Genomic DNA, 14,521 nt, shown 5'->3' with positions numbered 1-14,521 from the left:
CATTCCGACAAGAGTTTACCGTCCCATTTAAACAACAGGAATCATTTAAACCAGGGGTCAGCAAACTTTTTCTGCAGGGGGCCGGTTCACTGTCCCTCAGACCTTGTGGGGGGCCGGACTATATTTTGAAGGGAAAAAACCTGAACGAATTTCTATGCCCCACAAATAACTCAGAGATGCACTTTAAATAAAAGCACACATTCTACTCGTGTGAAAACACCAGGCAGACCCCACAAATAACCCAGAGATGCATTTTAAATAAAAGGACACATTCTACTCATGTAAAAACATGCTGATTCCAGGTCCATCTGCGGACCAGATTTAGAAGGAGAATGGGCTGGATCCAGTCCCCGGGCCTTAGTTTGCCTTCACATGATTTAAACAAACATTATTAAGGGTTTGTTGCTTTTGTATCCAGCCTCCATGGAGCAAAAAGGTGGCTTACCTTTTTTTCCCTCCCCCCCCACCCTCATTTAGGGACATGGGTGGCGCTGTGGGTTAAACCATAGAGCCTAAGACTTGCTGATCAGAAGGTCGGCAGTTCGAATCCCCGCAATGGGGTGAACTCCTGTTGCTCAGTCCCTGCTCCTGCCAACCTAGCAGTTCAAAAGCACGTCAAAGTGCAAGTAGATAAATAGGTACTGCTCCGGCGGGAAGGTAAACAGCATTTCCGTGTGCTGCTCTGGTTTGCCAGAAGCGGCTTAGTCCTGCTGGCCACATGACCCGGAAGCTGTAACGCCGGGGCCCTCGGCCAGTAAAGCGAGATGAGCGCCGCAACCCCATAGTTGGCCACGACTGGACCTAATGGTCACGGGTCCCTTTACCTTACCCTCATTTAATGCCCACAACGACCCTGTGAGGTGGGTTAGGCTGAGAGTGAGTGGCTAGCCCAGGGGCACCCAATGAGCTTCTGTGCTAAGTTGGGATTTGAACCCTGAACTCCCGCCAGATGCTAGTCTGACGCTCTAACCACTACACCACAGCAACTCTCGTGCATTTAAAAGGCTTCCTAATTCATATCATAGCTGCTTTTTCGGTGAAGAAAGCATATATATATATATATATATATACACACAGAGAGAGAGAGAGAGTGGTACCTTGGTTCTCAGACTTAATTTGTTCCAGAAGTCTGTTCCAAAACCAAAGTGCGCTTTCCCATAGAAAGCAATGCAAAACGGATTAATCCGTTCCAGACTTTTAAAAGCAACCCCTAAGACAGCAATTGGATTTACCGAGACCATTGATCCATAAAATGAAAGCGATAATCAATGTACTGTACCATAAAATAAATAAGACAGTATTGTAGATGATAAAAATAAAAATTAATTTCTGCAGTCACACGATCAATCTATCAGTAGCTGAACTGGGTACCACACAGCCACAAAAACAAATACACCAAAAAAGCCTCAAAAACAAAATAAATCGCAAAAAACAAAAGCGCCAAACCTAATCTGTTCCGGAAGTCTGTTTGACTTCCGAAATGTTAGAAAACCAAGGTGCATCTTCTGATTGGTGCAGGCGCCCCAGAAACAATAGCCGACAGCTTCATCAGATGTTCGGCTTCCGAAAAATGTTCGAAAACCGGAACACACACACACACACACACACACAGAGTGCTTTTTTCTGGGGGGTTATACTCCTAAACATCTTGTGGATCTTTGTACCTTTCTCCATTTACCGTATTTATTTTTCCCGATTTGAACTATAAAATGGTGATTTTCTTAAGTCAAAACCCCTAAACATTTTTAAGGAAAAAAAGCACTCTGTGTCTGTCTGTCTGTCTCTGTGTGTGTATTATATATTCATGCAAGTTCTGATCCAAGCCACAGGTAATGGAAGAGGGCCCCCCCCCCACACACACTGGGAGAACGCCTCTTTGAGATGATGCCTTCTGCAAGATAAGGCGTGCGTCTTCCTAACAAAAATTGGCATGATGCATTTTGCCCTGGCATGCAAGAGTGTTGCGGTTTCTTTTAAAAAAAAAAAAGCCTTTTTACCTTATTCTTGATTTCAATTATGTTTGGGGATTTTAATTCCTTTTTTAAAAAAAAAAAACCTCTGCTCTTCTATTGATAAACTTAGTTTTCATTTTTATATTTTATATTTCTGCAAACTGCTTAGTGGTCCTGTTTGCAATCGCGCGGTACAGACATTCTAGTTTAGAAATCGCAAAACAAAACAAAAAACCCCAGTCGGTGGAATTTGCCACCACAAGATGTAGCCATGGTCGCCAGTTTAGAATTGTCGAGTTGGAAGGGGAACCCAAGGATAATCTTTTTTTTTTTTTTAATGATATTTATTAAAGTTTCACATGAAAAGAGACATCTTAATAAAAAAAAGAAATTTAAAAATAAAAAGAAAAATACACCATACAAAATACAAAAAGAAAAAAGAAAAAACAGTTAAAAACAATTCCATCTTTTCATCACAACTTTTACATTTACTTATTTCCCGGACCTCCTCATACCTCCCTCTTTTGTATTCCAATTCAATTTGTTTGTCCAGCAATTCCTTTCCCTCCTTTTTAATCCCAATCCTTAATCTTAATATAATATAACATTAAATTTTAACCTCTTAAAAACCAATTTTCCATTTCTTTTAACTTTTTTAATCCTAATCCTTAATCTTGATCTATATATAACTTTAAAGCCTGTACAGCTAGAAGCCACTTAATTTCAATCCAACATCACTCTAACATTCTTTAATCTTGCAATATTTCTGTAAGTAATCTTTGAATTTCTTCCAATCTTCTTCCACCGACTCTTCTCCCTGGTCACGGATTCTGCCAGTCATTTCCGCCGATTCCATATAGTCCATCAATTTCATCTGCCATTCCTCCAGTGTGGGTAGCTCTTGTGTCTTCCAATACACAAGGGTAATCTTGTGTCTTCCAATACACAAGGATAATCTAGTCCAACCCCCCGCGTTGCAGAAATACGCAGGTGTTCCATTCGGGGAGTAAACCTGAAACCTTGGCGTTATCAACACCACGCTCTAAACAACTTAGCTATCCACTTGGAAGGCTTCCAAAGAAGATGGGAGGCCTCACTGGGAAAGCGCACCTCAGTTTAAGAGCGGATTTCAGGAATGGATTAAGTTCATAAACTGCGATACCACTGTATGATTATGGTATAGGTAAAGGGACCCCGACCATTAGGTCCAGTCGTGGCCGACTCTGGGATTGTGGCACTCATCTCACTTTACTGGCCGAGGGAGCCGGCGTACAGCTTCCGGGTCAGGTGGCCAGCATGACTAAGCCGCTTCTGGCGAACCAGAGCAGCGCACGGAAATGCCGTTTGCCTTCCCGCCGGAGCGGTACCTATTTATCTACTTGCACTTTGACATGCTTTCAAACTGCTAGGTTGGCAGGAGCTGGGACCGAGCAAAGGGAGCTCACCCCGTCACGGGGATTTGAACAGCAAGTCCTAGGCTCTGTGGTTTAACCCACAGTCTGATCAGCAAGTCCTAGGCTCTGTGGTTTAACCCATAGCGCCACCCGCATCCTATGATTATGGTATAGACCGTCCCAATTCCCATTGGAGAAATGTTGCGTTTCGGCAAGCCAGGTTAAAAACAGGCAGGTGAAGGACCTCACCGCAAAGTGGGGGGAACTGATGGCTGAGATCCACAGGGATCTCTCCTTGCCCTTTGCGAAGAATGGGAGGGCAGCAGTGGCTAAGCGCAGCTCCATTCATTTCAATGGCACTTGTGAAAAGCGGCTGGTGCTGACCTTTAAAGCCCTAAACGGCCTCGGTCCAGTATACCTGAAGAAGCGTCTCCACCCCATCGTCCAGCCTGGACACTGAGGTCCAACGCTGAGGGCCTTCTGGCAGTTCCCTCGCTGCAAGAAGCCAAGTTACAGGGAACCAGGCAGAGGGCCTTCTCAGTAGTAGCACCCGCCCTGTGGAACGCCCACCCACCAGATCTCAAAGAGATAAAGAACAATACAACTTTTAGAAGACATCTGAAGGCCACCCTCTTTAGGGAAGCTTTTAATGTTTAACAGACTACTGTATTTTAATACTTTGTTGGAAGCCGCCCAGATTGGCTGAGGAAACCCAGCCAGATGGGCGGGGTATAAATAATAAATTATTATTATTAATATTAAAACTTTCTTCTTCTTGAAAATAGCACAATTTCCTGTATCATAAGGGGATGAACCTTTGCTTAGAAACACTGAAAAAGGGACTGATTCTTCTCAGTTGTGGAAAAAGGTCACCCGGAAATGAAAAATTGGAATCACCGTAAATAATAATAATAATAATAATAATAATAATAATAATAATAATCTGAAGTCCTAAGCATTCTTTTTGGGAGCAAGTCCTGTCATTTCTGCTCTGTATATGTGATTGAAATCGGTCTGTTCAAGTGTACGAGCATCAAGGAATCTTGGGGAAAGAGCCTGCAGTCTTTTCAGCTGCCCAGTATCTTCGGCTCGCCTTCGTCTTGTTGTTGTTTAGTCGTTTAGTTGTGTCCGCCTCTTTGTGACCCCCTGGACCAGAGCACGCCAGGCCCTCCTGTCTTCCACTGCCTCCTTCAGTTTTTTCAAACTCACGCTTCGAGAACACTGTCCCACCATCTCGTCCTCTGTCGTCCCCTTCTCCTTGTGCCCTCCATCTTTCCCAACATCAGGGTCTTTTCCAGGGAGTCTTCTCTTCTCATGAGGTGGCCAAAGTATTGGAGCCTCAGCTTCACGATCTGTCCTTCCAGTGAGCACTCAGGGCTGATTTCCTTCCGAATGGAGAGGTTTGATCTTCTTGCAGTCCATGGGACTCTCAAGAGTCTCCTCCAGGACCATAATTCAAAAGCATCCATTCTTTGGCGATCAGCCTTCTTTATGGTCCAGCTCTCACTTCCATACATCACTACTGGGAAAACCATAGCTTTAACTATACGGACCTTTGTTGGCAAGGTGATGTCTCTGCTTTTTAGGATGCTGTCTAGGTTTGTCATTGCTTTTCTCCCAAGAAGCAGACGGCTTTTAATTTCGTGGCTGTCTTACGTATTGGTTAATTGGTTATAGCAGGCACATCCAACTCACAAGATAATAATCATAATCATAATCATAATTTATTATTCATACCCTGTCCACCTGGCTGGGTTTCCCCAGCCACGCTGGGCAGCCCCCAACAGAATATTAAAAACATCAAACATTAAAAACTTCATTATTATTATTATTATTATTATTATTATTATTATTATTTCCCAGAAAAACCCGATAGCACGCCATATACAATTTTGGCGGACGTCTCCCCCCACCCCAAAAAAACCCCTCTTTTTCTGTTGCCAATGCCATCTTCCCACCCCAAACCCCACCCCCCTTTCAACATTATCTCTGGATTCACAGTCAGCTTGTAAAAATGGTTATTGACTCTGCATCCCGCTGTCTCTTTTGTCAGGAGGGATGTATGTAGACAAGGCCCTTCCTGGACTGGGGGAAGGGGCGGGGGGATTCCAGAGATCAAGGGATGAAAAAGAAAGACCTGCTAGGTCAGCCCCCTGGGGCCAGGGCAAGTTTATGTCCTCCTCTCCCCCTTCTCCTCCATTCCCCTCCTTGCAATAAACCCAAGCAGTGGGGGTGTCCCAATCTCCTTTCTGGTTTTAATTGTTTTAAACTGCGGGCTCTGGGCTTCTCAGCCTCGATCAAAGTTAGCCTCTCCGAAATCAATAACAGCTGGGATAGGGGTGTTAGGCAGAGCGAGAGGTTGGCAATCCTGTCTCCCTTCTTAGGTGAGTGTTTGAGGACCGGGACATTTGCAGGGAAACCAAAATGCTTGTTGACGAAGCTATTGTACTATACCAACCTTCCTGTGTGCTTGTGAAACATGGACCACTTATAAACGCCATCTCCACCTCCTCGATAGATTTCATCAATGGTGTCTCCGAAAATTTTTACACATCACTTGGGAAGATGCGGGTGGCACTGTGGGTTAAACCACAGAGCCTAGGACTTGCAAATCGGAAGGTCGGCGGTTCGAATCCCATGACGGGGTGAGCTCCCGTTGCTCGGTCCCTGCTCCTGCCCACCTAGCAGTTCAAAAGCACGTCAAAGTGCAAGTAGATAAATAGGTATCACTCCGGTGGGAAGGTAAACGGCGTTTCCGTGCGCTGCTCTGGTTTGCCAGAAGCGGCTTAGTCATGCTGGCCACATGACCCGGAAGCTGTACGCCGGCTCCCTCGGCCAATAAAGCGAGATGAGCACTGCAATACCAGAGTCGGTCACGACTGGACCTAATGGGCAGGGGTCCCTTTACCTTTACCTGGGAAGACAGGCAAACTAATACAGTGGACACTCGGGTTGCGAACATGATCCGTGAGGGATGCACGTTCGCAACTCACAGCGTTCGCAAGCCGCAGCGGCACACCTGCACCCGTGCGGGTTGCAATTTGGCGGTTCTGTGCATGCGCAAAGCATGATTTAGTACTTTGCGCATGTGCAACCCCTGGAACCCGGAAGTAACCCGTTTCGGTACTTCTGGATTTCGGCGGGTCCGTAACCTGAAGTGCAACCTGAAGCGTCTGTAACCTGAGGTATGACTGTACCAGTGTACTGGAAGAAGCGAAGATCATCAGTGTCGAAGAAATGATTCTTCAACATCAACTTCGTTAGACTGGTCATGTTGTGCGGATGCCTGATGATCGTGTTCCAAAGCAACTACTCTATTCCGAACTTAAAAATGGAAAGTGTAATGCTGGTGGTCAAAAAAAGAGGTTTAAAGACTGTCTCAAGGCAAATCTTTTTAAAAATGTAGTTTAAACACCGACAACTGGGAAACACTGGCTTGCGAGCGCTCTAATTGGAGAACAGCCTTTACCAAAGGTGTCATGGGCTTTGAAGACACTTGAACTCAGGACACAAGGGAGAAAGGTGCTAAGAGGAAGGCACGCTTGGCAAATCCACATCGGGATCAACTCCCACCCGGAAACCAATGTCCCCACTGTGGAAGGACGTGTGGATCCAGAATTGGCCTCCACAGTCACTTACGGACTCACTGTTAAAACCATGTTTATGGAAGACAATCTTACTTGGCTGTGAGGGATCACCAAAGAAGAAGAAGAAGAAGAAGAAGAAGAAGAAGAAGAAGAAGAAGAAGAGGCAATATTCATGTCGCTGCGTGCCTTAACTACACAGTCCCAGGAAAGATTGGCGATCAATACGCAAGGAGAGCTCTTGCAACAGGATCTGGCCAAAAGGGGATCCATCTTGCCAACATCCTGTTCTTGCAGCAGCCAACTAGATGCCCCTTATGGGAAACCCGAAAGCAGGACCTGAACACAACAGCGTAGAATTATAGAACTGTAAAATTGGAAGGGGTTCCCCAAGGTCATCTAGTCCAACCCGCTGCAATGCAAGAATCTTTTGCCCAACATGGAGCTCGAACCCACAACCCTGGGATTAAGAGTCTCATGGTCTCCCGACTGAGCTATCCACCATGAGCCAAGATTAACGCATTTATTTTTGGAGTTTCCTGGACCTGAGTCCACTCTCCGCACTTGCGATTCTCAGCAGTGTTAGAAACTTGAATATATACAAGTTCATCGCGAAATGGCACCTTAAACCTAGGTGTATACTCTCTATGGGAGTATATTGTATTTAATAATATATTGTATTTAATTATGGGGTATCAGAATTATGGGGTATCAGGAAAAAAGCAAAAAGCAAAAAGCAGAGACATCACCTTGCTGTCAAAGGTCCGTATAGTTAAAGCTATTGTTTTCCCAGTAGTGATGTATGGAAGTGAGAACTGGACCATAGAGAAGGCTGATCACCGAAGAATTGATGCTTTTGAATTCTGGTGCTGGAGGAGACTCTTGAGAGTCCCATGGACTGCAAGATCAAACCTATCCAATCTTAAGGAAATCAGCCCTGAGTGCTCACTGGAAGGACAGATCCTGAAGCTCCAAGACTTTGGCCACCTCATGAGAAGAGAAGACTCCCTGGAAAAGACCCTGATGTTGGGAAAGATGGAGGGCCCAAGGAGAAGGGGACGACAGAGGACGAGATGGTGGGACGGTGTTCTCGAAGCTACAAACATGAGTCTGACCAAACTGCGGGAGGCAGTGGAAGACAGAAGTGCCTGGCGTGCTCTGGTCCAGGGGGTCACGAAGAGTCGGACACGACTAAACAACTAAACAACAACATCAGAGTTTTTAGGCTGATAACAAGGCTGGGATAGCTGGGATAGCAGGCTTGTTGTTTTTTGAATGTCTGATGTAGATTTTTTTCAGCTTCGCTGTTCTGTATGGGACAATGACAATAAAGCTTATCGTATCGTATCGTTACGATCACCGCAACGAGGTGTCTAACGTGCCATTTTCCCCCAGTGAGAGTTGTTGTTGTTGTCAATTTCATTTCTGTACCACTTTATAATTTAAAGGGAGGGACGGGACTAAAAGAGGTTTACAGCACGTTAAAACATCACATAAAACCATCCAGAAACAAATTTCAAGCTTCAAGGAAAATATTTCAGGTGACATTTATTTATTCACATACTTAATTTACAGAGCTGCCCCATCGCAGAAGGACTCTAGGAGGGAAGTGTGGTGTAGTGGTTAGAGTGTCATACTAGGACCCGGGAGATCAGGGTTCAAATCCCCGCTGGGTCCTGAAGCTCCCTGGGTAACCTTGGAGCCACTGACAGCCTCTTAACCTCCCTCGCAGGGTCGTTGTAGAGATTATTATTTATTTTTATTGTTATTCATGTTTTTATACTGTATTTTATGCTGCTTTTACAAATAAGTGTTTAAAATTTGTTGTTAGCCGGCCTGAGCCCAGTTTTTGAACTGGGAAGGGCAGGGTATAAATAAAATTTGTTAAGTTGTGGGTGAACATATCACATGACACAGCGATTCTTCAAACAGCTCTTGTTTATTCACAGGCCAGAACAGAACTGAAGGGTTCAGCCAGCCTGCTTATATAGAGCTCCGGTACAACGTAACTGTAACAATTTTCTAAAACTAACCAATCACTGAACGTCACTTTCGATCCCTTATTTGCATAACTATCTACAGTATCCCCCTGCTGGCCCAGGGTGAGAACTTCAGTACATAACAAAATTACTATTATTATTATTATTAACTGTGGAGGGGGGGTGAACCACATACTCCTTGGACGAAAAGTTAGGAGATAAATTCAGGAATACATGGGCCTCACTCTGAGCTCTTTAGAGGGAACATGGAACAAAAATGCAAGGAATAATATTATAATCACTTCACTTCCCTCCCCCACCCTACTCCCCTTTAAATTTCAAGACATCCATTGAAAACTTTCATTTCTGCCACAGAGCAGTGTCAAGCTTGTGATTTTATTCTGCCCCTAATAAAACCTGCTCTTTGCGTTTTGCTCTCTTGCTGTGGTCTCAAACCCGCCACGGTTTCAGAGATTATTCAGCGCTGCTGCGTTTTAATTTTGCAAGCTGTTTTGTGTGCCTCCAGGGAAGAGGAGCAAGATTATTATTATTATTTTTTTAAAGAGAACGTCTTCGTGGCCAAGCACAGAGCGAGAAAACAAAGCGCCGTCCTCGATTCTCCTTATTGGCTTGCTTAAGTGATGAATCGCTTTCCCACGGAGATGCCTCGAAGCGATTAGCAATTAAAAAAGAAACGCCGAAAATTAAAAACACGCACATCAGCAATAAAAGCAAGCAGCAATTTCAAAGCCAATACAAATACCGGCTGCGATTAAAATCTCCCTGGTTGGGAAAATGGAAGGTGCCCTAGAGGCGCCGAACTGTCTACAACATTCAGAAGTCGGTCTCACTGATTCAGAGGGCCTTACTCCCAAGAAAGCAGGTATATTGGGTTACAAGCTTGAAAGGCCTGCTCTTGAAAAACCCCACTTATCTGGGAGTTAAGTCCCTCTGGATTCAATAGGACTTACTCACTTGTTTCTCCATCACAGGGGGTTGGAATAGATGATCGTGGGGTACCCCTTCCATCCCTACATTTCTATGATTTCATTGCACTGTAAGGCTGCACTCCGATACTGACTTACTTAGGAGCAAGCCCCATTGAACTCAGTCGGATATACTTCATAATAGACCATTATCGGATGACATGGAAAGGCTGCAATCCTATCCTTCTCAAGGGAGCTTGCTTCTGAGTAGGCTTGCCTAGGCCTGTCCTGAGAATCAGGCCCCATAGAGCAGGGGTAGGCAACCTAAGGCCCGGGGGCCAGATCCGGCCCAATCACCGTCTCTTTTTTAAAAAATATTTTTTATTGAATGATTTTATGTTGCAAAAAAAACATTACAACCATACCACCACAAAATATAATTGAGAAATAAAAATTACATACATCAATATTTTGTTTGTTATTTGTTATTTACCGTCTTATTTCCTCCCAAACATTCCATACAAAACACACACATGCACACACACAATAATAATAATAATAATAATAATGATAATAATGTAAATAAATATTTTCCCCCTTTTATCTTATATCCCTTCTAAATCCAGCCCACGGATGGTCCGGGAATAAGCGTGTTTTAACATGAGTAGAATGTGTCCTTTTATTTAAAATGCATCTCTGGGTTATTTGTGGGGCATAGGAATTTGTTCATTTTCTCCCCCAAAATATAGTCTGCCCCCCCAAGGTCTGAGGGACAGTGGACTGGCCCCCTGCTGAAAAAGTTTGCTGACCCCTGCCATAGAACTTGCTGAGGTTTACTTAGGAGTAGGCAGATTATGCTGTGAGTGGAGCACAAACAAACACACACACATACCCTTTGGAACGCAGCCATTGCCCTAATTTGTGTTTTTTTTGTTTTTTTTAAATGATATTTATTGAAATTTTTTTAGAATTACAGAAAAGAACACAGCAGAAAAAGAAAAAAGAGAAAACAAAAAGAAAACAAACCACATCAAACAATGTAGATTCAAAAAAACAAAAATACACCACAAACAGATAAAAACAAATCCATCATTCTCGAATCCTCAACTTTCATTACCTTCTTTCTTTGACCTCCTCCTCCTCCCTTTTTTTGTATCCTAGTTGTTAATTATCGCAGCAAATCCTTTCCATATTTCATAATATTCTGTCATTACATTACCTTAATCTATTTTCATCTTATCTTATAGAAAACCTTAAAACTTAAAACTTAACTCTTATTTTTACCAACTTCTCATAACCATAATATTCTTACCTAATTCTTTAGACATTTTTGCTAGAGCCAAGTAATTTCGTTCCAACATTTTTCTAACATTCATCAATTTTATAAAACAATCCTAGTAATAAAAAGAAAGAAATAAAAACAATCCAATCTTCATCCAGCGTCCCTTCCTCCTGGTCCCGGGTTTTGTCAGTCCTCTTTATCCCATTGATCTAGCGCATTAACCTGGTAACCTTATATCCGAGGCCCTTAAGTCGCTTCCATGTCCCTTCCGCAGCTCTTCTTCATATTCTCCTTTCACTCGTGGGAACTCCAGCTTGGTAATGTTTTTGACCCTTTTCAACAAATCAGCCCCTTTTCCAAAGTCCAAACTAAACTCCATGTGGTATTTAAAAACATGTTTCAGAATCCCTCCAAGATTAAGAGCCCCCACAGCCCCAAACATCTCACGGCCCATTGCCAGACTTGGAAAGTCCAAACATCCCTGCATAGGGGGGTCTATCCAACCCCCCATTTCCAAACCAGTCCAAACCTTATCTTTCCAAATCTGGCTTTTTCCAAGTTCCTTTGTCAAATCCAAAAGCTCATGTTCCTGCAGGGCCACAGCTCCCTCCATCTCTGGCGCCCAAGATTCAGCAGCATCCTCTTCTCTCATCTGTTCTGTCAGGGCACACTCCTGATTTAATTCCTGGGTGGGCTCCATATAGTTTCCCACTGCCTGTTCAAAAATTCTGACCGCATTAGTCATCAAATCCGTATTCTCATTTAACTGTTCCAGTAGGGCATTTGTTTTACAGAGAGCACACAACAGAGCTTCTGAATACATTGTCCTACAAGGTCACAAGTCTATTTCCCACGATTGTAATCTGTAACAGCTGCAAGCTCCCTGGAATTGGTTACAGTTTCACAGTCTCCCTCTAGGGGGAAAACTTCTATTTGTTCTTTCTTTTAAGGACGAATCTAGCAACAAAGTTTCCTTTTTGAGATATTTTGTTGATATTTGTTCCTTTAAAATGCGAAAGGGAACAGTGGAATCACTATGTTTCTCTTCTTTTAGCTATCTGTCAAAAGCGTTTGTCTCTGGTCAATGAGCTTCAAACGTCAGTCCTGACACCCTGCTCCAGGATCAGGACGGTGGAAAGTTACTTTACTTTAAACTCACTTCTGCAGGTTTAAACAGTCCAAAAAAGATCCCCCTTCTTCTCCTGCTTCCGAAGGGGGGTTCAACAATTTTAAATGATGAAAGTTAATCTTTTAGAAGCGATTTTCTGAGCTCTAGTTTACGTTGTCTTTGCTTTATTCTGTCTACAAAGAAACGGAAGGCTGACTTCCTGTTTAGACCTTCCCGTTTCAGTGCCAAATTGAAGTAAATTTTTAAGTCCAATTCCTTTCTGCTCGCAAGTCCTTATTTAAAGTCCAATTGTCCGAAATTTAAGTACTCACGGGTGATTATTTTAGAAGCCAAATTGTCCCAGGAAAAAGGCAGCGCTCTCCGGCAACGGCTATGCGGCTTCGCTCCACGGAAGAAGCAGTTGACTCTCAGCACTGTGCCACTTCCCCCTCTTCGCTTCGGAGCCCGTTAGTGGGTTCCTTTGCGGGTTGAGGGGGGCACTAAGGGTGCCCACTGAGTCCCATGGTCACAGGCTTCATCCGTCTGTGATTTTTAAAAGGGTCCCTGCTTCGCCGTAACGGAAAAGACCCGTTTCGCGCGGAGCTAGTCCCTCCAGATCAGAGGGAGTCCGCCATTGCCGATGGCGCCACCCCGGAAGTCCCGCCCTAATTTGTTAACACCCCTTAATAACTGCGGCATCTTCAAAGAGATTTAAAACACAGAATCCTAAATCAAGCAGAAGAGAGGCAAATTCGGCTCCTGGTGTTTTTGGCTTTCTTTGTTGTTGTTGTTTAGTCGTGTCCGACTCCATTTAGGGCAGGCATGGCCAAACTCGGCCCTCCAGATGTTTTGGGACTATAATTCCCATCATCCCTGACCGCTTGTCCTGTTAGCTAGCGATGATGGGGGTTGTAGTCCCAAAACAGCTAGAGGGCTGAGTTTGGAGAGGCCTGGTTTAGGGGTACTCTCATGTCCTACTCCAATTGAAATACTGTCCCTCAATGAGGCCAAACTTAGATTCACAAAATGTTTTGGGGTATGCGTACCCCCAGAAAAAAGCATTCTGCCAACCTAGCAGTTCGAAAGCAGGTCAAAGTGCAAGTAGATAAATAGGTACCGCTCCGGCGGAAAGGTAAATGGTGTTTCCGTGCGCTGCTCTGGTTCACCAGAAGCAGCTTAGTCATGCTGTCCACATGACCCAGAAGCTGTACGCCGGCTCCCTCGGCCAATAAAGCGAGATGAGCGCCGCAACCCCAGAGTCGGCCACGACTGGACCTAATGGTCAGGGGTCCCTTTACCTTTAAATACGGCACTGCTGCTTTAACACACAAATTGATGGGACCTCCCGTTTAGAGGCAATCTTGGGAGAAAAGCAATGACAAACCTAGACAGCATCTTAAAAAGCAGAGACATCGCCTTGCCAATAAAGGTCCCTATAGTTCAAGATGTGGTTTTCCCAGTACAGTGGTACCTCAGGTTACATACGCTTCAGGTTACAGACTCAGCTAACCCAGAAATAGAACCTCGGGTTAAGAACTTTGCTTCAGGATGAGAACAGAAATTGTGCTCCGGCAGCGCAGCGGCAGCAGGAGGCCCCATTAGCTAAAGTGGTGCTTCAGGTTAAGAACAGTTTCAGGTTAAGAACGGACCTCCGGAACGAATTAAGTACTTAACCCGAGGTACCACTGTAGTGATGTATGGAAGTGAGAGCTGGACCGTAAAGAAGGCTGATCGCAGAAGAATGGATGCTTTTGAATTATGGTGCTGGAGGAGACTCTTGAGAGTCCCACGGACTGCAAGAAGATCAAACCTCTCCATTCTGAAGGAAATCAGACTTGAGTGCTCACTGGAAGGACAGATCCTGAAGCTGAGGCTCCAATACTTTGGCCACCTCATGAGAAGAGAAGACTCCCTGGAAAAGACCCTGATGTTGGGAAAGATGGAGGGCACAAGGAGAAGGGGACGACAGAAGACGAGATGGTTGGACAGTGTTCTCGAAGCTACCAGCATGAATTTGACCAAATTGCGGGAGGCGGTGGAAGACAGGAGTGCCTGGCGTGCTCTGGTCCAGGGGGTCATGAAGAGGCGGACACGACTAAACGACTAAACAACAACAATAATTTATGGACCTAACAGGTCCATACGCAACACAAAACACTCTTGCTGTATGTTTTATTATTATTATTTTTTAATGTTATATTTTGGAAATGTGTATCCAGGTTTTTTTCCCCCCTTTAATTTTTTTGAGGGCCCCCAAGAGAGTGGGGCCCTAAGCTATAGCTTGTTTAGCTTATAG

This window comes from Podarcis pityusensis (genome assembly GCF_964106645.2).
Source record: "Podarcis pityusensis genome assembly, chromosome: 12".
Classification (NCBI taxonomy): domain Eukaryota; kingdom Metazoa; phylum Chordata; class Lepidosauria; order Squamata; family Lacertidae; genus Podarcis; species Podarcis pityusensis.
The sequence above is the reverse complement of the archived record's forward strand: the minus strand, read 5'-3'. Positions refer to the sequence as shown.